The 22,951-nt window shown below is 37.1% G+C and overlaps 1 pseudogene; it reads left to right on the top strand.

Annotated features, from left to right (window-relative positions):
• Nucleotides 1–1,790: 1,790 nt before the first annotated feature.
• LOC120174260 lies at nt 1,791–22,685 on the top strand (annotated as a pseudogene).
• Nucleotides 22,686–22,951: the final 266 nt, after the last annotated feature.

Genomic DNA, 22,951 nt, shown 5'->3' with positions numbered 1-22,951 from the left:
GGAATGTGTCCTCTCGAGTTTAACTTAGTCCACACAAGCCTGTGATGGGGTTAGGACTAAGGGTTTGGCAAGCCCAAGGGGGCACCAGCAAGAAACTCGGGTACCGTTTTTTTAGCACCTAAACCGGGAGACTTTGAAGGGCACCAGCAAGGAGAACTCGGGTACCGTTTTTTTAGCACCTAAACCGGGATACTTTGAAGAATTAGAGCCTATCCCAAAACCTCATTTCAAATCCTAGGATGCCAGAATTATTTCATGCTTTACTTTCTGTTCAAAGCATGTGAACTAGACAAATATGCGGTTAGGATTTGTTTGAAATTAACATGCGGGATAGAGATCATGTCCGTAGGAATACTAAGCATGTTCGGGTAGATATCGTGCGGGTAGGTTTTTCATTTTATTATTTGATTTACCTCACTAATTTTTTTATTTTGTTCTCTTTTTATTTTGTTTCATCATTTGCATCATAACAAGAGGCCATTGATCCCTAAAACGTGTTTGTTACACAAATAATCTGAATTAATGGATAAAGGTGGGTAATACAAGAGATTAAAACCCCAAGGTACGACTATGGTCCGAGAAGACTCAGAAGGAAAAAGAGAGACAGTTTTCAAGGAAGCTATGTGTCAGAACTGGTTAGCTACGCCTCTATAGCCTAAAGCAGAACGACATGCAGAGCTTCGGGACATCCTGGGGCAGTTGGAAGAATGATCGGAAACAGAAGTTCAGTCAGCGATATGGTGACATTGCACTTTTGCTTCATGTTAAGACTGATGAGCCCTTAATCAGAGCCTTGGTTCGATTCTAGAACCCGGGATACAGTTGCTTCACTTTTAACCAGGAGGACATGGTACTTACCATCGAGGAGTATACTACACTATTGCACTGTGAAAGCATTAAACTGGAGCGAGCCTACATCAAACACATCAAGAGTCAGTCTTTCAAGAACAGACTGGCTAAGATTGCAGGAGTTGATGAAAAGTGGGTGACTGACCGACTCCGAAACAAAGGTAACGGGCAGGGAACTGAGTGGATCCACATAAGGAAACTAATGAATGACCACCCCGATGAATGGAAGACTAAACCTTTTTTTGCACTAGGTATGTATGGCTTGATCATCTTTTCGAAGTTGCCGAAGAGCTGGCGGAGGTAGATTCATTGGATGTGTTCAGATCCTTCAAGTCTGGATTCACAGCTACTTCTGGAAGAATAATGGGGTTGCCTACCGCCGATTTAGCACTACATATTCACCTTTGAGAGAGTTCATCACCATGAAATGGCATGAAGGAACTTCAAAAGAGAAGTGGATGAAAGTCTTCACTCATCTATCAAGACTGAGATATACTGGAGAGCCCCCTTTGTTCCTCATGACGTTCTTTCCAATGTGGGGACTCGACACTATGACTTTATCTGAACTTTGGGATGCAGTTGGGTATGCTCCATTGTTAGCACTTAGACATTATGGGGCACGTCAGTTTGTCCCAGCAACATGCGGCTACTAAATCAAGTTTGAGTATACGATGACAGTTAAAGAGAGGTTTAAAGAGATGTCGATTCAGGAAGAAAGTGTACGGATGGATATTGTGGCTGCTAAAGACATGCTTACCACATACTATTTAAGTGGCAAAGATAGCAAAAAAATGACAATACCCCGGTGCCAAACTGTGAGGACAAAGGACCATGGAGATCTCAGGCATGTCCCTTCTGGACTTGAGATAGCCAAAATAGAGTTTGAAGTTGTGAACAAGAGCTGGGGAAAAGGATAAAGGAACTTGAGGCTGAGCGCTATCATGGAATCTAGATCCGACTCTCAGAAAGATCGAGCAGACAAACTAGAAAGAGAACAAAAGAGTCCGTTAGAGCTCGAAGACTTGAGAAAGGAGTATTAAGATAAAGTCAATGATAACTCCAAATTGAAAGGCTTCTAAATATGGAATGAGAGAGCTTGGAAGGACAGATGAAGACTGCCCAGAGGCACTTAGCAGGCAGTCGCATCAAACCAATGCTTGAATCCGGATCCATGGCTGATCTGGAGAAACAAGATGAGAGAGATGGCAAAACAATAGCTGAGTTAGAAGCTATTGTAGATGGGTTCAAAAAGCAAGTAAGCAAGCTTCAGATAGTGCCCTTCGACGGATTTTACAGTGGCGTTTCCGTTGGGAGCACAACAAGGGTGAAGGCCAGAGATGCAGTCATCCGAGACTTCCTGGATCAAGTACAAAAGGCAACTCGTCATCTACACGGCCTGGCAAGGGAAGTGGAATGGTCCGACAAGGCATACAACCAGTGACAGATGAAGACAGAAGACTTGTCAACCTATTAGCTATTCGGGTCTAGAGATTTAGTCCGAATGTACCTTTTATTTTTACGTCTCTTACAAGATAAAACATTTTTGTCTAAGTACAGATTATTTATAATAATAGACACTTTTCTGGATCAATGCCTCAAACATTTCATGCATTCTTGCATTTTGCATTTTTGCATTTTTGCATCTTCATCTACATTTTTAATCATTTTCACTAACATGAAATTAAGTCATGGAGGATTCGATCAAGTGTTCTTAACCACATGACACAACATTGAAGCAAGATTTTAACAATTAAAGAAAAAGCTGAAATCAATACAGTGGGAACCTGATCAGCTGATTGTAGGACAAAGCCTGCCAGATGATCTAAAAAAAGAGTCCACATATCCTAAGGACTACGATGTTGAAGCTGTTTGCAGTTGCCACATAAGAAGCCCCAAACATTCATCTGAAAATTGTAAGACGCTTGCCGAAGAAAGGGGCATGGCATATACCATTTGCACTTAGAGGATTGCTTTGTTTGAACACGTCTTTAATCTTTCATGTTTGCTTAATCTTTTAAAGGATTGAATTTATGCTACTTTCTAAGGTGGAGAAATTGAACAAATTTTAATCTTTAGTTCTTCGAATATTAAATGAATTAAGGATTCTTTTAATTCTTCAAGAATTACATATTTTTGGCATATGACAAGATTAGACCTTTCTTATCTTGTCTTAAACCCCAAAATAAAATACATCGATTCTTTACCCAAAATAACTCATGGTCATTACCAAAAAGACCAAATTCTTGAACATTACCTTTATCTTTTCGATACACCCATACCTTTCTTTGAGTCAATAAAATCACACCACTGTCTTTTTGGACTCAAAATTGACATTTTAATACCATTAAAACCCAAGGCATTGAGTTGTTCATCTGAACATGAGCATTATTCTAAAGACACAACTTGGGGCATCTCGCGGGGAGCTTGAACATTGAGACATCTGGGGAAAAAAGAAGAATTCATCCGAAATAATTCTATCATGCATAAATAATTCTATCATGCATTAACTACATTGTTTTCATGTGAATAGAACTAATCCTGAAAATCTATCCCCCTGGGGATACCTCTTTTGTGAAGACTTATGTATGAAATGATGAATGGCTTTCTTCTTTATCCCTTCACAACAGGAGAAAAATATATCCCTTGTGTCCCCTTTTGAGCCTATCATGCATTAACTACATTGTTTTCATGTGAATAGAACTAATCCTGAAAATCTATCCCCCTGGGGATACCTCTTTTGAAAATCTATATGATACCTCTTTTGTGAAGACTTACATGTATGAAATGATGAATGGCTTTCTTCTTTATCCCTTCACAACAGGAGAAAATATATCCCTTGTGTCCCCTTTTGAGCCTATAGTATTTTTTTCTTCTGATTCAACCCTAACCAAGGATCACCTTCCACACTGGGGGGCAAGGTGGAAGAAGTCTAATCACATGAGTGAAGACATCAATCCAAAGGTGGACCAAATGGCAAGTGCGAAGATCCAATCAAGAACAAAAAAGAAAAGAAGCAAAAGAAGAAAAAACAAGAAAAAAGAAAAAAAAACAAGAACAAAAAAGAAAGAACAAAAATAAAAAAAAGGGGACAAAAAGCACATGCAAAATTCCCTAAAGACAAATGGTGCATCAAGCTTCAATGAGATTGATCAAGCACAATCATTCCCGAATCACTGAATCCCTTCACTCAAAGATCATAGAGCATCAAGAGAAAGAGACATTTTGAGCAAGACAAGATTGATGGCATCAGAATGAATTGATCCTCGGTTCAATACCCTGAAACACTTGTTTGGGCCTATTTATCCTTTTCTTTCATAACCACGAACCCTGGCCTTCATTACGTGCCTTAAAAGTCCCTTCTAATCATACATGGATTTCTAAACAGAAGAGACTATCTTCAGATTTCATCCCGCCCATCAGGATTAATCTTTGTTTGCAAAAAAAACAATATAATTAATGTATGTAGAGAAAAATAAAAAAGGGGGGTTCAAGACGTAAATCCTGAATAACGTCTTGAAACCAAAGGAGGATTCGAGTTGAAAACCTGAAAAGGCGGCTCAAATATAAAAATTGTGCAACTGAGGCGATCACACAAATTCCTTGATAAGGCATCGCACAATCCGAGTGTGACAACGAAGGTTGGGAGTCAGAGAACACTTCTAGTAGAGAAGCATGCAAGCTACCCCATCAATCCTTTGAGCATCAAATACCAAACCTTTAAGCATCAAATGCCAAACCTTTGACCAAACACAATGACCTGAGACTTTTTATCCTTTCCTTACTTGACCATCTCTGAAAGATAGCTTTGATCTTGACACTTGTCAAATAGCTATAATTTATTGAAGGATTAACATTGTAATTAATTCTTTGATATCCAATGAACTCTAGTTTTATGATTCGTCTCAATTGTAAAACCGTGAAAGGGGCAATATTTTTAAAACTTGGGATTAAACATTTTTTGAAACTCTTTTAATTGATATTAAAGAGAAAGAAAAATATTTTTTCAAACAAGACAGTCTCTCTAGAGTGGATCTTGGTAAATGACATGTGACTCTTAGACACAAAACTCATGCTCAGAATCAATGCTGAAGCAAGAAATGAGGAACATTTGAGGCATCTTTGAAGATTCAACATGAAATATTGGGGCATTTTTTTGGGCATCTTTGGGGATTCAACATCCTAATGCGAATTATCAGGCCTTTTTCAAGAGATAAAATATAACCAATTCATGATATATGCATCTTATGCATACATTTTAGAGCATCATTTTTTTCCCACAAACATAATTTTTGCAGCTTTTAGAGTCAAGTTTCGACTTCAAGACAAAGGATACTCGATTCAAAAGCACCTTTAAAGATTGATGTTGGTTGCTTAACTCAGCAGCAAGAAGCTACACTTCAACCAATTTGATATATTGAAAGATCGACAGATCTTAGAATCAACTTCAGACGAGTTCGAGATATAATTCAGAACCGATCCAGTTCGCATTTTCAAGTTGGATTTCAACTTCACGACAAATGATATCCAATTCCTGGCTCAACTTCACGACGAAGGGGCCACCCACGATTTCAACTTCACGACGAAGGGAATCGTGCTTACCATTGTCTCTCTTGAGACAGTTTCCCTTGAAACAAACTTTGTCTCTCTTGAGACAGTTTCCCTTGAAACAAATTTTTTTCTCCCTTGAGACAGTTTCTCTTGAAACATAACATTGAAAACATTTCCCTTGAAATGAGTTTTGTCTCTCTTGAGATAGTTTCCCTTGAAACAAATTCTGTCACCATTGAGACAGTTTCTCTTGAAACATAAACATTGGAAACATTTCCCTTGAAATGAATTTTGTCTCTCTTGAGATAGTTTCCCTTGAAACAAAATTTTGTCTCCCTTGAGACAGTTTCTCTTGAAACATAAACATTGAAAACATTTCCCTTGAAATGAATTTTGTCTCTCTTGAGATAGTTTCCCTTGAAACAAAATTTTGTCTCCCTTGAGACAGTTTCTCTTGAAACATAAACATTGAAAACATTTCCCTTGAAATGAATTTCGTCTCTCTTGAGATAGTTTCTCTTGAAACATAAACATTGAAAACATTTCCCTTGAAATGAATTTCGTCTCTCTTGAGACAGTTTCTCTTGAAACAAAATTTTGTCTCCCTTGAGACAGTTTTCTCTTGAAGCATCATCTTTGAATATGTTTTCCTTGGAACTAATTTCATCTCCCCGTGAGACAATTTCTTTGGAACTAAGTTTTATCTCTCTTGAGACAGTTTTTCTTAAAACAAAATTTTATCTCCCTTAAGACCGTTTCCCTTGAAACAAATATCTTTGAGATCGTTTCCCTTGAAACGAGTTCTGTCTCTTTTGAGACAATTTCTCTTGAAGCATCATCTGAACCGTTACACTCAGCTCAGGCACATACTTTGGATAGCATTTCTCAAATCAAAAAATAGAATGTGCACATCAGATTTAAACATTTGAAGAATTTGAGACCATGGATCAGAACTTGAAGATTCCAGAACCAAGATTCCAGAAAAACAACCAGAGATCGAGATTTCTCTCCTGAGCCCCAAAATAACATATGTTGCATATGCATTTTAGGCATACCTAAGAGCATTGCATCCATCTCATCACATACATGCATAACTTTTTTAGGTTTTAGCTAGAGTCAATTTCGACTTCACAACGAAGGATATTGGTCAACAATAATTTCCCAGTTTCAAGGCCAATTTCAACTTCACAGTGAAGGCGGCAAGGCAACAATAACTTGGAGAGCCAATCTCAACTTCACAGCGAAGGATATTGAACTCGAGACAACACAAGTTCAACTTCACAACGAAGGGACGGCTGTATGTCAACAACAATTTTCCCAGCTAATTTCAACTTCACAACGAATGATATTGGACCCAAGACAGGACAAGCTCAACTTCACAGCGAAGGGGCGGCTGACTGTCGACAAGCAATTTCGGAGCCAATCTCAACTTCACAGCGAAGGATATTGGACTCGAGACAACACAAGTTCAACTTCACAGCGAAGGGACGGCTGGTTGTCAACAAATAATTTCCCAATTCCAGAGCCGATTTCAACTCCACGATGGAGGATATCGTGCTACCCGAGACAACACAAGTTCAACTTCACAACGAAGGGACGGCTGGTTATCAACGAACAACTTTTCAGTTTCATCCGCGATTTCAACTCCACGACGGAGGATATCGTGCCACTCGAGACAACACAAGTTCAACTTCACAACGAAGGGACGGCTGGTTGTCAACAAACATTTTTCAAATTTCAGAGCCAATTTCAACTTCGCAGCGAATGATATTGGACTCGAGACAACACAAGTTCAACTTCACAACGAAGGGACAACTGATTGTCAACAAGATTTCGTTCAGAGTCAATTTCAACTTCACAGCGAAGGATATTAGACTCGAGACAGCACAAGCTCAACTTCACAGCGAAGGGGCGGCTGACTGTCAACAAACAATTTCCCGGTTCCAAAACCAATTTCAACTTCACAGCGGAGGATATTGGACTCGGAACAATATTTGGATTTCAACTTCATGGCGAAGGATATCCAATTCTCAGGCTCAACTTCACGACGAAGGGGCCCTGTACGATTCCAATTTCACAAACAGATTGACCCAACTTCACGACGAATGAGTCATCTGTAACGCATCAACACCGAAGTCTTCAGGTCAAGTTTCACCTTCACGACGAAGTATCTTGATCCAGAAGACGATTCAAAGGCCACTCGCCAAAAGCTTTGAGTTCGATTCCAACTTCACGATGAAGGATATAGTGCTCAGAAGCTTCCAGATGAACTCGACTTCACGACGGAGGAGTCATCCGTAACTCAATTTGACAGGGAGTTATTAAAACATCAGAGTCAATTTTCAATTCCACCGAACGAAACGTGTGTCTTTCAATCTTTGCCCTATCCCCGTTACACGACTATGGGCAAAGAGGGGCAGCTGTCAACACACATTTTTCGTCCTACTAGGATTCAAACTCTCAAAAATAGGATAGAATTCTGCTATGATTCAACTCCTAAAATAGGATAGAATTTTGCTATGTTTTAAACTCCTAAAGATAGGATCCACAAGCACTATAAATAGCCATTGTAGCTCACTATTGTAACACACGATTGGCATACGAAATTACCAGAAAAAATACGAGCAAATAGATTGTTTTGAAGCTATTGTAAACAATTCAGGAGCAATAAAAGGTGAAAGCTTTTACCTTTCGCATTCTTTTCTTCACTTGCATGTGTTGTTATTCGTTTTTGTGCTAAAAAAAATAGTTTTGTCCGAGGAAAAGGGGTTGTCGTTCGAAACTTTTTCTTTTAGATCTACACAACCCCGAGGCCGTTTTGGAAAAATACTAGGATATTTAAAACGAAGGAAAGGTTTGCCGCCGATGAACGGTCCCTTATGTATTATTTTCATATTTTTATTTATTTCTTTTTGATAAATCGTATTATTAATTATATATATATATTAATTATTTTATTCTAATATTATTTTAATGTTTTTTAAAGTTATTATATATATATATTTATAATTATTATATTATTATTATTTTACTATTAACGTATATAAATATTTTTCTCTTTTGCTACTATTATTATCATTATATGTATATTTTTTATTGTATTTTATTTTTATTTTTACTTTTTTAAACATATATATACATTTAATTATATTTTTATATTTTATACTTCTTTATTTTTTTTTGTTTTCATGTATTTATATTATATTACATTATTATTATTTTACTTTATTAAATTATTTTTTCGTTATATATTTATTATATATATATATATATCATAATGTTTTTTGTTTATTCATTCTTACTATATTATAGGATACATCACACTCATTTATTAACTACGGTCCCACCCTTTATCATCTTTTTCCTTCCCGACAGTTATACTTCACCAAACCTTGACTTTCTTTTTTTACTTTTTTGGTGTGATTGCGTTTTTTATTTTACTACTTATTATCATTATTATTATTTTGCACTTAATAATTATATGTTTTTATTCCTCTTTTAGTTTTTCATCATTTTTTTTTATTTTTTCCTTCTATTTTCTTTATTTCATTTACTCTTATTTCCTTTTTCCTTTAACGCGTTTCTCGACTTTTTAAGGGTACTCTTTCAAATTGATCGGAGGTAAGTAATTTTGGATCATATGTTACCTTTAAATTTTAACTTTCGATTTTCTTAATTAAAAACAACTGGAAATTACGTAGTACCGAAAGGGCGGTTCAAGGGTGCTAATCCTTCCTTGACCGTAACCGACTCCCGAATCCGACATATCTTTGGTAAGACGCAGATCAGGTAAGATATAAGGTATCCGATTAACCTATTTATTTTTTAAATAAATAATCGGTGGCGACTCCAATCACATTTTTCAAGTCGAAACCCAATTCCGGGGCCCAACCGAAAGACGGTTGCGACACAACCAAAAGACAAAACAGTGTTGCAAATTTTAGTTTCAAGAATAAACTACTACTCTTTATGTTTATTGTTTTTGGTATATCTTCACAGTGTAGTTTTTGGTATATCTAACTTGGTATGTTTATTGTTTTTGTAGAAATGTTTTTTAGCTTCATTGACATTAAGGAATAAAGTTAGACTAGCCACTACAATTGCTTCGAAGCTTTCACCTGCACAAAGAAAATTATTTGAGGAAACCTGCTTCGGGCCATGGCTGAGAGTACAACATCCGGGTGGAGATGCTAATTTGACCCATTTGTGGCTTCAGACCATGACTAGCGATCTACCCGATAATATACAACGTGGTGAGGAAGAGATATGGTTTCATTTTCCACCAGCGTATACTTGTTTTGGGCGGAATGAGTTCTGCTTAATCACTGGTCTACGATTCGGACACGATGATGTAGGCCGGTACACTCGTCATATCACCTGTCCATCATGGTTATCCCGGGTTTTTCCTGATGAGTCAATAGAGAAGCCGAACTTACACGTTGAAGACCTGAAGAAATTGTTTAATAAGAAAGATGGTTTTACTCGGATGAATGACGCCGATGTTGTCCGAGTATGCCTTCTAGAACTTTTGTATGCCGACTTTTTAGGCAGAGAGGCCAGACAACCTATTCATCAGGAGCTAATATTATTGGTAGAGGACCTAAATGCATGAAATCTGTTTCCGTGGGGTTCGTATATATGGAAAGCTACCTGGACTAAGTTGTCGTCTGCCTTTGATGACCGCAAAAGTTTGCGTGGCGATGGGTCGAAATACACTTTGTCAGGCTTTGTTTGGGCCTTTAAGGTAAGAATTTCTATATAATGTTTTCAAAATTATAATTAATTATTTAACAATTACTAATGTTTGTTATTATATTGTTTGTAGATTTGGATATTCGAGGCTTTCCCCAGCATGCGTACATATGCATTAAAAACTTCAAATGATATTCCTAGGGCTATTTCCTGGAAGAGGAAACGTCTGTTGGATTGGGAAGACTTAATACCATATGCGACAATAAATAATGTAAGTTAACACAAATACTATCATATATAAACAAGTTATTAATAGTAGACGTTTAACTTTGTTTGAGTTTTTATATTTTTAGGAGGCCAACACTCCATTACAGAGACTGACACCCACGGATGCTGAGCTTGCCACTGATTGGTGGCAAGCTAGTCAGCATTTTTTTGATGGCACGAATGATGAGCAGCCTCCACTTCGAGAGCCATCACCTCACCCAGAGCCATCACCTGATCGACCCGACTATACACCTCTACAACGAGAGCCATCACCTATCCCCGTCACATCATCGAGCCTCTTCTCCACCATCACCTCATGATAGGCGACCGACAAAGATGCCACGACTTCTATCTCCCTGTTCTCCACCTCCACGGGATGAGTCAAGGGAGTTACGTGATAAGGTCAATGCCTTGCGTGAGGAGATCGGTACTCTACGCGATAACGATGGTGCATGGCGTGTGGAGGTGTCTACTTTACGTGGTGAGGTTACCGCTCTACGTGAGATGGTAGTATCGTTGCAGAATGAGGTTCATACTCTACGCAACGAGGTAAGTTTAAGATTTTCCATATTTAACTTGATGATAAATTTACTCGTAATTTCACTTAGATTAAACCATTTCACTTAGATTGCTTAGTAAATTTATTCGGTTGCTGCCAATACTGCTAAACTGTTTATTCTTTAACACTGTGAAGTTAGTATTTGTCTTTGTTTTCACTGTTTAAATATCATGTATGTTTATTTACTGATTTTTGTATTTAATTATTTAGCGGCCCGATAAGGTGGATGCTTTACGTCGGGTTTTTCTTGTACGACGGAGTTCACGCATCAGACGGCGTGCACGTGCTATTAAGTCTCCGTACACCCCAATAGTGCGAAGACACCGCAAGAAGAATCCCGACTCGCCTGTCATCCCTCAAGAGTCCACTCCTATCGTTGAAGAGGCCCCTACATTCCTCGAGAGTCCCCTCCCACCGTTCAAGAGGCCACTGTCATCGTTGAAGTGGTCCCTCCCACCATTCAAGAGCCCGATTCACATGGTGTCATATGTAAGATTCGTGAGAAACCCTCTGACGTTCCGGACCTGATGGATGAGAGTTGGCTCTCGTATGAGTTACTGGCCAGTACCATTCCGGTATCTGAAGTGGAGAGGAGACAACTACCGGACACAATTCTGGATAACACCCTTTAGGCTAAGACCGCAGTTGATTTTTATCTACATGAGCGGAGCCAGGGGTGTTTCACTGACTTATGCAAGCTCAACAATGATATCTATTTGTTGCTTGATCGGTCTTGGTGGGGCGTATTATTAGGGGTCGAAGACAATGGCTATTTCGATGGAGGGGTAAGTCTTATATTTTTCTTATATTTCAATTTGATTATTTTTTTTTAAATTTATGTAAGTCACTAATATATGTTTTTTTTGTAAAACAGCATATCGATGCGTGGGTGTCACGTCTTCTAATAATTAGGAAACTTAAGAAAATTAAAAGAAATACACGATATACAATTATGCCGACGTCTTTTAACGCCGTTCACTTGAAGAATCAACGAGATGAATCATTTGCGTTGGGCAATGGACAAGCTAAACTTTATCCTGCATGGTGGGAGGTCGATAAGGTTAGTATTTATTTTAGATTGAGTTTAAAGGTATTCATAAATAAGTGCGCAAATGAATGAATTATTACTTATGATTGCAGGTGATTATCCCTGTTTTGGAAAGTAAACATTGACTTCTCGTCGAGCTTCAGCTCCCATCCCTTAAGGCAATAGTATATGACAGCATGATAAATTACATATCATTGGCTGATTTAAGAGATATTATTAAGGGATGGAGCTCTCATTTGGCTAAATTCTTGGATGCGATAAATTATTGGACAAGTTATGGAAACAAGAAGCCAAAGAAGCTCAATATTACAGTTAGCAGAGACGAGACCGCACCACAACAAACGAAGGAAGCCATAGGGGATTGTAGTCCTCTCGTATGCATGTGCTTGGAGCGTTTGACGACAGGGAAGAACACATTTTCTACCTCCCACCGATAGAGATAGAGGTGCAGTAGGCTTGTGGTTTTGGCATTTTATGACTATAGTGATATATGCGATACGCTGTCTACCTGCATCCGCGTTATGAAAGTGTCCATAAACAATTTGTCAGTCAAATGCAAGTGTTGTTAAACATATTTACTCTTTTTGGTTTGAAAATGTTTGGTTAAGTAGTTAGAATTCAATAATTTGCTGTTTGTAGGTTTTAGATGTGTAGAAAGTGTTGTTGATTCAATGTTTGGTTTCTGCAGGTTAATCCTGAAGTGAGCTGCGTGAAATGGATGTATGGGTGCAAAAGTTGATTTCATTATTATTTTTTGATTGTTTAATTGATTTTTTAAAAGATGATTTGTAAATGTTGATTTGTTTAATTGATGTGTACATAATATTTGTGCTTGTTTAATTGATTGAAATGTAATAGTTGATTTGTTGATTTCAATCTGCATTATGTTGAATGCAAAACAGACTATCGCAACGCGAGAATCGCAATGCGAAATGAAAATCGCAACGAGTGAATCGCAATGCGAAAATAAAAATCGCAACGCGAAACTAAGTTCGCGTTGCGATTTTCATTTTCGCATTGCGATTCACTCGTTGCGATTTTCATTTCACATTGCGATTCTCGCGTTGCGATTTTCATTTTCGCATTGAGATTCAGTCGTTGCGATTTTCATTTCGCATTGCGATTCATTTCGCATTGCGATTCTCTCGTTGCGATAGTCATTTCCGCATTGCGATAGTCAAATGAATGTCTAATAAGTGATAACAACTGAACTTATCATAGAAATGTTCAAACTCAAGTTACTAATACATGCCTAACTGAAAATGTTAAAAGTTCACACATAATATACACATAATACAACGTTTGCATTTAAAAATCACCTAAGTTAACAGTCCTAAAAGGTGAAGCCGGTTGTGATTGGGATTTTGATGAGGATCCATATTTTGGTAGAGGAAAAGATGATTGTGATGGCACTGGTGATCCACATGTCAACCTTGTATGACCACTTTCCTTGCACCGACTACATGTCGATCTCTTCTTCTCTTCACCCTTAGACGGTATACGATCGTGACTTTTTGGTCGGCCAGGTAGCCTTCTGTCCATGGCTGGTGGCAAAACTGTTTGTAAGTCATCTGGTATGTCCCACTCAGAAGGATGTGGAATAGGGTAGACAATCTCGTCATAAGTCTGTCGATATACTTCTGTAGTGTAGCAATCAATAGCGTATGCGCTTGAATCATCTTGGTTTAGATGAAGAGAAACTTTTATAACATGGCCACACGGATAACCAGATGTTTGTCATTTCATACAACTACACGTCTTTGTATTTAGATCGACAAGCCCATTTAAGTTATTATCCAGTACTTCAAACAAAGTGTTTGAACATGGTTCAACTCTCCATGACGTTGACTTCACAACATGTTTCGTTATCTTTTTTTCTGTCCATGGTGTAACACGATGTTCCAATGTTCCTGTAAATTTAAATAAATAATACTTAGTAAAATATATGATAAGTTACGAATTTAAAGAAATAATACCTACATGGTTTCTTTTCTTGTAGTACCACTGTTGAATAGATGCTCGAAAAAACTCCATTAACATAGTAATGGGTAATTTCCGAGAATGACGACTTAGAGCGTTGATTGATTCTGCACTATTAGACGTCATGAAACCATATCTTACTCCAAGTTGATGTACTCTTGACCATCTTTCAAACCCGACATCTTCTAGTGTTTGAGCACACTGAGGCAAAACATGTCTTAAACAGTTTATATGCTTATTAAAATCCACTTCCCGATAAGCTTTTACAGCCTTCCAGTATATCCATTTGTGATTTTTTATACCAGCAGACCTTGATTTTAGATTTCTATACAAATGAACACCACAAAGTCCATGAAAAGCATCTGAGAAACACCTTCTAACAGCGTTGTCAATTGAGTTTGCCCTATCGGATATGATTGTCAGATTGCTAATAGGACCTATGCAATCCCTAAGATGCCCCATAAACCATGTCCATGAATCAGAGGTTTCAGATTTGCCAACCCCATAAGCTATTGGTAGTATCCTATTGTTAGTATCCATGGCTACTGCTAATAAGTTTACTCCAAGGTATCGACCTTTTAAATGTGCTCCGTCAACTATAATAACTGGGCGCATGCAATTAAAAAACGAACGAATCTACAAAATCATATACAATATAATCATTTAAATGTGAAATGCATGTAACTAACAAAAATGAGTCAACAAAATTATATTGATTTACTAACCGCAGTACCAATGGCGATAAACAGCAACTTAAAGCGTCCATCTCTATCTGTTTTGATATGAGTTATCGACCCAGGATTTTTCAGCTTTAAATTGTGACAATAAGCCGGCAGTTGGGCAAACGATGCTTCTGGCGACCCCCACAACAATTCCAAGGCATAACATTTGGCTCTCCAAGCTTGAGAATATGAGATACTAATCTTGAACCGAGCATTCATGTCAGTCATAATTTCATGTCCCCGATATACCCTACCATTCAAAAACATTAACTCAACCAGAAAACCACCAACACCTTTTTGTTTGCCTGTCTATGGTGAGGAAAAACTTGGGTTCTTGAACATGTATGTTTATCAATAAAAGTCCTAACTTGAAACATTTCGCAATCTTTTATCCTCTTTGCAATCATACGCCACATACAGTTTTTGTCAATCATACACCTTGTTTCGAAATGATATTTGCTTGATTTGTTAACTTTTAGTTGATAGCCATCTTCCACACATTTCGTATACAAAGCTATCTTCAAGTCTTCCTTTGTATCAAAACAATCATCTTTCTTGATACGAATAATTTTTGTGTAACAACCAACTGCTATCTTTACCAACTCTTCTTCCGGTATCTAAAGTAATTCTGGCATATTCCAGTTATACTCCCGTGGCATTTTCTTCGGGGACTTTTCTTTGGGGATTTCTTCTTTTTCTTTTTCTTCTTCAGTGTTATATGAATTACAGAATGGATGTTCAACATGTTCATTTACAGTCGTAACTTCCTCCTCATTATCATCAACAACATCTTCCTCTGCAACAGCTGTTTCATCATCAAAATTTGGGTATAGACCAATATCAAAATCATTACACGCAAGGTCTGTTTCTTCTTCTGAAAAATCATTAAAATCCGAGTATTGACCAAGATCAAAGTCCGGGTATTGACCAAGATCAAATTTCGAATACTGACTAGTACTCACAATTTTTTCTGTTGGCTCATCATCGTCTAATTGGTCAATACAAAAACCGGAATTTGGTGCTGAAAGTTGATTGGGATTTGGATTAGGGAAAGGTTGTGGGTTTTGAGATTGTGTTTGGTATTGGAAATGTGGTGAAACAATATTTGCTTGGTGATGAAACTGTGGTGGAACCATTAAATTTTGAGCACCATAAACAGGGGTTGAAAAACTTAGTTGATTACTACCCGCTACTGACCCAACTTCACTACTTCTAGGTTTAACAACATACAATGTAACATCATCACTTGAAACACTAATGTAAGCAATGAATCGTTCAACATCTTCATTGTCAATTAACAAATAAACTTTACCATTTCTCTGATAAGATAGCCTAAATCTACTTAGGGGCTCTAAATTCAATTTATTTGCAACACGTAACATTAGAGTTTCATAAGTTAACTTTTTTAATGACAGCTTTAATTGAAGATTCATGGGTAAAGGCATATATTGTAAAACACCATGAACATTCTCTCATGACCCTCCAAAACACAAATCTATCCAAACATGACCCTCTTTTCTTATTTGGGTCATCGACCTTTAAAATAAAACCACATCATTGACATGATATTTTTTTCCTAGTTTTTACATCATTTTCTCGCCTCATTATCAGCATATATGTTTTTTAATATATTTTTATCAATATGACGGTGACATATATCTCTACTTAAATTTTCTTTTATTTACTTGAGTGTTGGATTAGAAAATAAAATATTAAGAAATTTACATAAAATTTGAAAAATAAAAAGAAATCATATTAGTATCGTTGTTAAATATTTAACAAAAAGTAATCAAAATAAGATAGAAATATAAGTTTAGTGATGTTTTATCTAAAGAAGTTAGTTCGATGATGATTAAAAAAACAAACACCAAGTTGGTAAAAAATATTATTGAGAAAATATGAAAAATACATTTTAAAATTATTTAATAAAATTATTTTTAAATATATATTTTATAAAATTTAATTATTTAAAATATTTAAAATAATCATAATTAAAATTAAAAAGTTTTCCCTTTCAAAATGTCAATAAAAAACAATTTTTATGGAAATAATTGGTTTTGAAGTCAACCTTGTCACAGTCCACCTCTTTTCTCCCCACCATCCTTTCCACTCAAAGCTTTTCACTTATATTCAAACCATTCCCACTTTATTTATTTTACTAACAACAAACTACTCTTTATGTAACACCCCAATTTAGGGGTTAAATTTTAAGAACTATTAAATGGTGAATTTAATTGATATTTTTGGAAAAAATTAGGGATTAAATTGTAAAATCGTGAAGTTGACAGACCATTTCAAGAAATGCAGGAAGTTCAGTGACTAAACTCATGGTTTACCCATTTTTATTATGAGTTGAATTATAAATCCTCTTCCCCGTATGATTTTTCAGATTTCTTCCCAATTTTTCCTCTTCAACAACCCTCCTTTCAACTCCGATCTACTTGCCGTCCGACCTCCGATCGACGAACCGAAACCACCATCGTGTTTGTTGTCGATCGAGGAACAAAACCCCTCACGCCTTTCGTCATGAATCGTCGCCGTTCATCGTTAATTTTAGTCGGAAGTATCGTCGATAATAACTCGATTTCAGTTGGTTTTTCATCGATTCACGACGATTCGGTCATCCGTTTACGACACCTCCCGCACCATCGTGTTCCTTGTGTCGTTCTGAGTCTGCCGATGTCCTCCTTGTCTCCGTCGGCGGCAGCGCGTGAGGAGGTGAAGCCGTCAAAATTTCCGACGTTTTGGAATCGACCTCTCCGCCGTTAAAAATTGTGAACCGAGCTTTGTAAGTGCCGTAAAATCGCTTAAAATAATCTTTAGGAATTTTTTCGGGAATTTTCCGACACCGTAGCACTGTTCACGCGCCACCCCCGAGAGTGGGCATCGTCTGGGTGATAACTTAGTAATTAATTTCTGTTTGGGTGTTGTTTGCGTAAAATTCGGGTGTTAGTTTAGTAAATATTTACAGAATGTGGCTAATTTGGTAATTAATTTCTGTTAGGCTGATATTTGTGTAAAATGGCCGACTGTAGACTGTTGACCGGCGTTGACCACAGTTGACCATAACTTTGACCGACGTTGACTGGGCATTAAACAACCTTTGACTTTGACCGAGTATACCTATCATGTTGTTTTTGACGTCCCAAATCCGATTCCGCAGTCCGTCTTTCGAAATTCGGACCCAAAGGTCTCGAAATTTCCAGTCAAACCCATTGACTTTGATTTTGACCGAAAATTCCAATTTTTCGAAAAGTCATATTTTATGTTTTTGACGTCCCGAATATGATTTTGGGATCCGTTTCGCCAAACTCGAACTCGGTAAGTTGTTTTTGACTGATTTATCACCCGATTCGATCAGTTTATCGCAATTAAGCTCCGTTTTTTATATAATTTATGTTGATATGTATCTGGGGAATTATTGGAAGATGATTTCAAGATCGATGGCGTTCAAATGGAATTTATATGGTCGATCAGTATTGCACGAAAATCGAGATAATACTTTACTACCTCTTTATGCTTTATGGAATATGTTGATATTGGTAAATACATGAATAAGATAATGTTGGTCACTTTTGTGAAGTTAAATAATTTATACACTCGATATGAATGTGGTAGAAATTCTGTAAATGAATACGGATCGAATGACTAATATAAAAGATTTAGGAATTGTTAGAATTAATTTACAAGTTTGTGATTAGTGATAAAGAAATCAGCCATGGATTTGTAACTTATATTTTATATCATCAAAGGTTAAATGTTAAAGGTACTTGGATGAGAAATTATGAGAATATTTCGGTAGGGTAAAATTACAAAAATACCCTTATGTTGTAGGATGACAAGAATTGTCCTTGGAAGTTGGTTAATAACTCTGAAAAGACATATTGATCCGATATAAATATTGATGTGCATAAGAAATGTTAGTTTTACTTGGAAATTATGGATAACCGATTTTTAATCATATAAGGGTTTGTGAAGGATACTAGAAGTCTGATAAGCGAATCATTTCAAGATCAGAGAGTGTTCAAGAAAGCAATTAATCATAGGATCTCTAAATTATATTATTTTCGTTAAGAGTTAATATCGAAATTATCTGGTTAAGAAATTACAGAAATGCTCTTGAGAGGTAAAATAGTCCGAGTTGACCCTGAATGAGAAAGTACTTTGAAGATTTATACTTAACTTGATTAAGCACGAAATTGTTTGTTAAGATTCTGACTTAGTGCAGAAAAATTCATGATATTCCGTTTGTAAAATCTGAGAAGGCACTTGACCCGAAAATATTCGAGTAATGAGTAAATACCTGAAGAATAATTTATCGGGGGTATTATGCTGTCAGAATTGTTCGAAAGAACTGAAATAAATTATAAAATTGAATTTAATAGTAAGATCGGACGGAAGAAAATGATTAGAATACACTTAATCTGTAGAATGACCAAAATACCCCTGTAATGAAAATGACCCAAGAATACCACCAAGCTCAGGAATGATTGGATATCCTCGAGCTCTGAAATGAATGGAATAAAATTGAACACCAAAATTACCAAAATACCCTTATAGCCTATACTAAGTAAATGTCTTAGATTAATTAAAGAATTCAAATAAGCATAAGTGTGGGACTACCTTTAAAAGTTATGGAACACAGCTTAAGTGAGCCAATCAAACCTAAAGCTATGTCAATACATGAATGGCATATATATTATTGGAATGCGTATTCGTATTCTCAAGTTTTGCTCTATGATAAATTTTGGAAGTATTCATCTCAACTCAACTCTAGGTCGCATTTAGTACTAAGAATTTGAAGTTTGTTCGACAAATCAACCACGAAGACCAAATTGAATGGAACGAAAGTACAACATGTATATGAAATTCAGGAACATTTGAATTACTCTGGAAAATCTCGAAGTAACTCGAATGGACTTGAATGCTAAATAAATTAAGTAACCTCAATGAATGAGGATTAAATAAGTGATTTGGATGAATCTGGAAATGTTAATGAACATACATGATGTAATGTTTTTATGGATCATGAATTACAAATCAAGCACGTCAGCATTTCATGATATAGTGAAAGCGTGAATATGAAATAAAGACATTGGAAGATTTTTTTAGCGATGATTCCGAAGGTGATATATGGACTAGAAATTATGGTATTAAAGAGTAAATATCCTGGAAGAACAATGAATTGACCAATCAATAAGCATTAGTTCTAGGAACTATTCATCTAAGAGTTGTTCGATAATCAGATCAAACGACATATTTTGTATAAAGATTCTTGAACACTTTCTTGATGCACATGAGTCATATCGGAATTCTAAAGTATCAACCTTAAATATCGGATTAGATTGGTTAGCAATCGATTCCCTTCAATAGGACCTCATTTTTAGAATCTGATCAAATTACATCAGTTTCTCTGAGAAATACTTGGATATCCTAATGTGTTCCACATGTACCACATGACGATTTTATATGTTTTTAAATGAGTTTCACCGAAACTATTGATTTACTAGTTTATGAACCATGACAACATGTTATATGTTTTCCGATTACGGGTTTTATCGAAAAATATGAATTATTCATGATTTATGACATCATGGAATCGACTGGTTTTATGAACTATGTTTACTTGAAATATGTTATCAAGTTTCCTATTTTCATTGGAAAATATGATCTTGATAAATCACATACTGAATATTTTTATGAGACAATACCCGATGTTCTGAATACAGTTTATTTTGATATCTGATTTACCACATATATTGATATGGTTTCTGGTTACGGTATTTTTGTACATGATTTCTAAATATGGATTAATTACTGTTACAGTTCCCCCAGGTCCCTTTGCTGTGTGCAAGGGTAAGCCTTACAGTTCCCCAGGTCCCTTTGTTGTGTGCAAGGGTAAGTCTTACAGTTCTCCAGGTCCCTTTGTTGTGTGCAAGGGTAAGCCTTACAGTTCCCCAAGTCCCTTTGCTGTGTGCAAGGGTAAGCCTTACAATTCCCCAGGTCCTTTTGCTGTGTGCAAGGGTAAGCCTTACAGTTCTCCCAGGTCCCTTTGCTGTGTACAAGGGTAAGCCTTACAGTTTTCCCCCAGGTTCCTTTGTTGTGTGTAAGGGTAAGCCTTACAGTTTCCCAGGTTCCTTTAATGTGTGCAAGGGTAAGCCTTACAGTTTCCCCAGGCTCTTTTGCTATGTGCAAGTATAAAACCTTATCGTTTTTGCATGCTCCTATGCTTTGTGCACAGGGTAAATATGTATCTTTTCACTAGTTTTACGGGAACACACTAGATAACATATTCTGATCTCCAGAACCTAAACATTCGAAATATATTTCCCTGAACTAAACGCTTATTATCTGTTACTACCTGAAATATCTGTAAGATCTATGCTCAATATAAAGATCTGTAGATGTCTGAACTAATAAGGAAATATATGTTTATCGGTATCTGCACGTTCTTCAGCATCATCTGGTAGTTCTATATTACTGAGCTTTTCAAAGCTCACTCTATTACTCACCATTGCAGGTTAGAAGAATTAAACCAGTGCATCTATCGACTTCAGTAAAGGAGTTCTTCAGACGTTGTTGCAGAGTATGGTACATGTGATTAGGGAGCATGTAATTGCATTTTATTTTAAATACGAGTCAGAAAATCTATTTTATTTCTGAATAGTGATAAATGATTTTATAAGTTACATGTTTTAATAAAAGTTTTAAATTTTCCGCTATTTTTATAATGGGTCGCTCTGGTGGCCCTAATATGACACTCCAGATCAGATCGGATTACCCGCATCGGTATAAGAGGGTTACACCTTATCTATCCATCAAAAACCTCTTTCAGTGCTTTTTGTTCATCGTTACAAGGGCTGCTAATGTCTGTCAACTGTTCCAACTGCCACGCGCCGCTGCAGCTTCCGCCGGCTGCAAAGTCCATACGGTGCTTCCTCTGCCAAGCTATAACCCTCATAGTCAGACCTCGTTCCCTACCCTTTCCCTCCTCTTCTACCCACACACTCTCTCCTCCGTTACCTTACAACCACGTGCCACCCGGACGCCCACCGCAGGTCCATGGCCGGAAGCGCGCTGTTATTTGCGGCGTGTCTTATAAGAACACCCACTATGAACTTAATGGTTGTATTAACGGTGCCAACTGCATGAAGTTCTTTCTGGTTCATCGCTTCAATTTCCCCGAATCCTCCATTATTACCCTTACAGGTAACAAGAAAAAAAATATTTTCACCAAGTTATTTCTGGAAAATTTCCAATTGTTGAGTTCATATGGAATATGTTTGATAATTGGGGACTGCTTCTGATCTGAACATTTTTGCAGAAGAAGAAACTGATCCCTACAAGCGCCCGACGAAACGCAACATTAGAATGGCGTTGCGTTGGCTTGTCCAAGGTTTCAGCCTGGAGATTCCTTGGTGTTCCATTACTCTGGTCATGCATGGCTCACAGCAAAAGGATGACAATGGAGATGAAGTGGACGGATACGGCGGAACCCTTTGTCCGTCGGATTTCGAATCTCAGGGAATGATCGTCGATGATGAAATCAACGCCACGATCGTTAGGCCTCTACCGCATGGTGTTAAGCTTCACGCCATCGTCGACGCTTGCTCCTTCATTGAAGCCGGAACTTAAGCCGAGATCATCCGGAGTTGTAAAATGTTGAGTTTATACCGTGTGAAACAGGCCTTATCAAAGATTACTTCTACCGGTGCAATGGCTTACTCCTTCATTGAAGTCGTCGAGCGCGGGCACGCAACCACATACGGTAACATGCTGAACGCGATGCGTTCCAACATCCGAAAATCGGACGACGACGGCTTCGTTACAACTCTTCTCACAATGCTATTATCCGGAGAGAGACTGGGCGGCGATAGAGACAGGTGTCACCAAACATGTTCAATTCAATCCAACCACCGTAAAGAACAAATCTCTATTGACGTTAGATGTTGTGTTGCAGGAACCGCAGTTGACTGCCAATGAAGCATTTGATGTGTATGAAAAACCATTCGCCATATAACTTGATTCTTTTGAGGCCAATGGGGTTACAATCCATTATTAACTGAGACATTTGTAGGCACAACAAGCCAAGCTCATGGACTCTCAGATCGGCAAAATTACTACTATATGGAATAAATTTACTATCCCATCACATGGTCACAACTTCCTTTTTTTAAAAAAAAAAAAAATCCAACCAATTTTCTTTCTTTTCAAGTATCCCCATTAGAAAATTTCTTTAAATAAAAAATATATTTAGGTTTGTTAAAACCTGAATCTCTATGTTAA

Source organism: Hibiscus syriacus, unplaced genomic scaffold (assembly GCF_006381635.1).
Source record: "Hibiscus syriacus cultivar Baekdansim isolate YM2019G1 unplaced genomic scaffold, ASM638163v2 tig00112044_pilon, whole genome shotgun sequence".
NCBI classification, from domain to species: domain Eukaryota; kingdom Viridiplantae; phylum Streptophyta; class Magnoliopsida; order Malvales; family Malvaceae; genus Hibiscus; species Hibiscus syriacus.
Note: the sequence above shows the minus strand (reverse complement) of the source record. Positions and strands in the feature narration are given on the sequence as shown.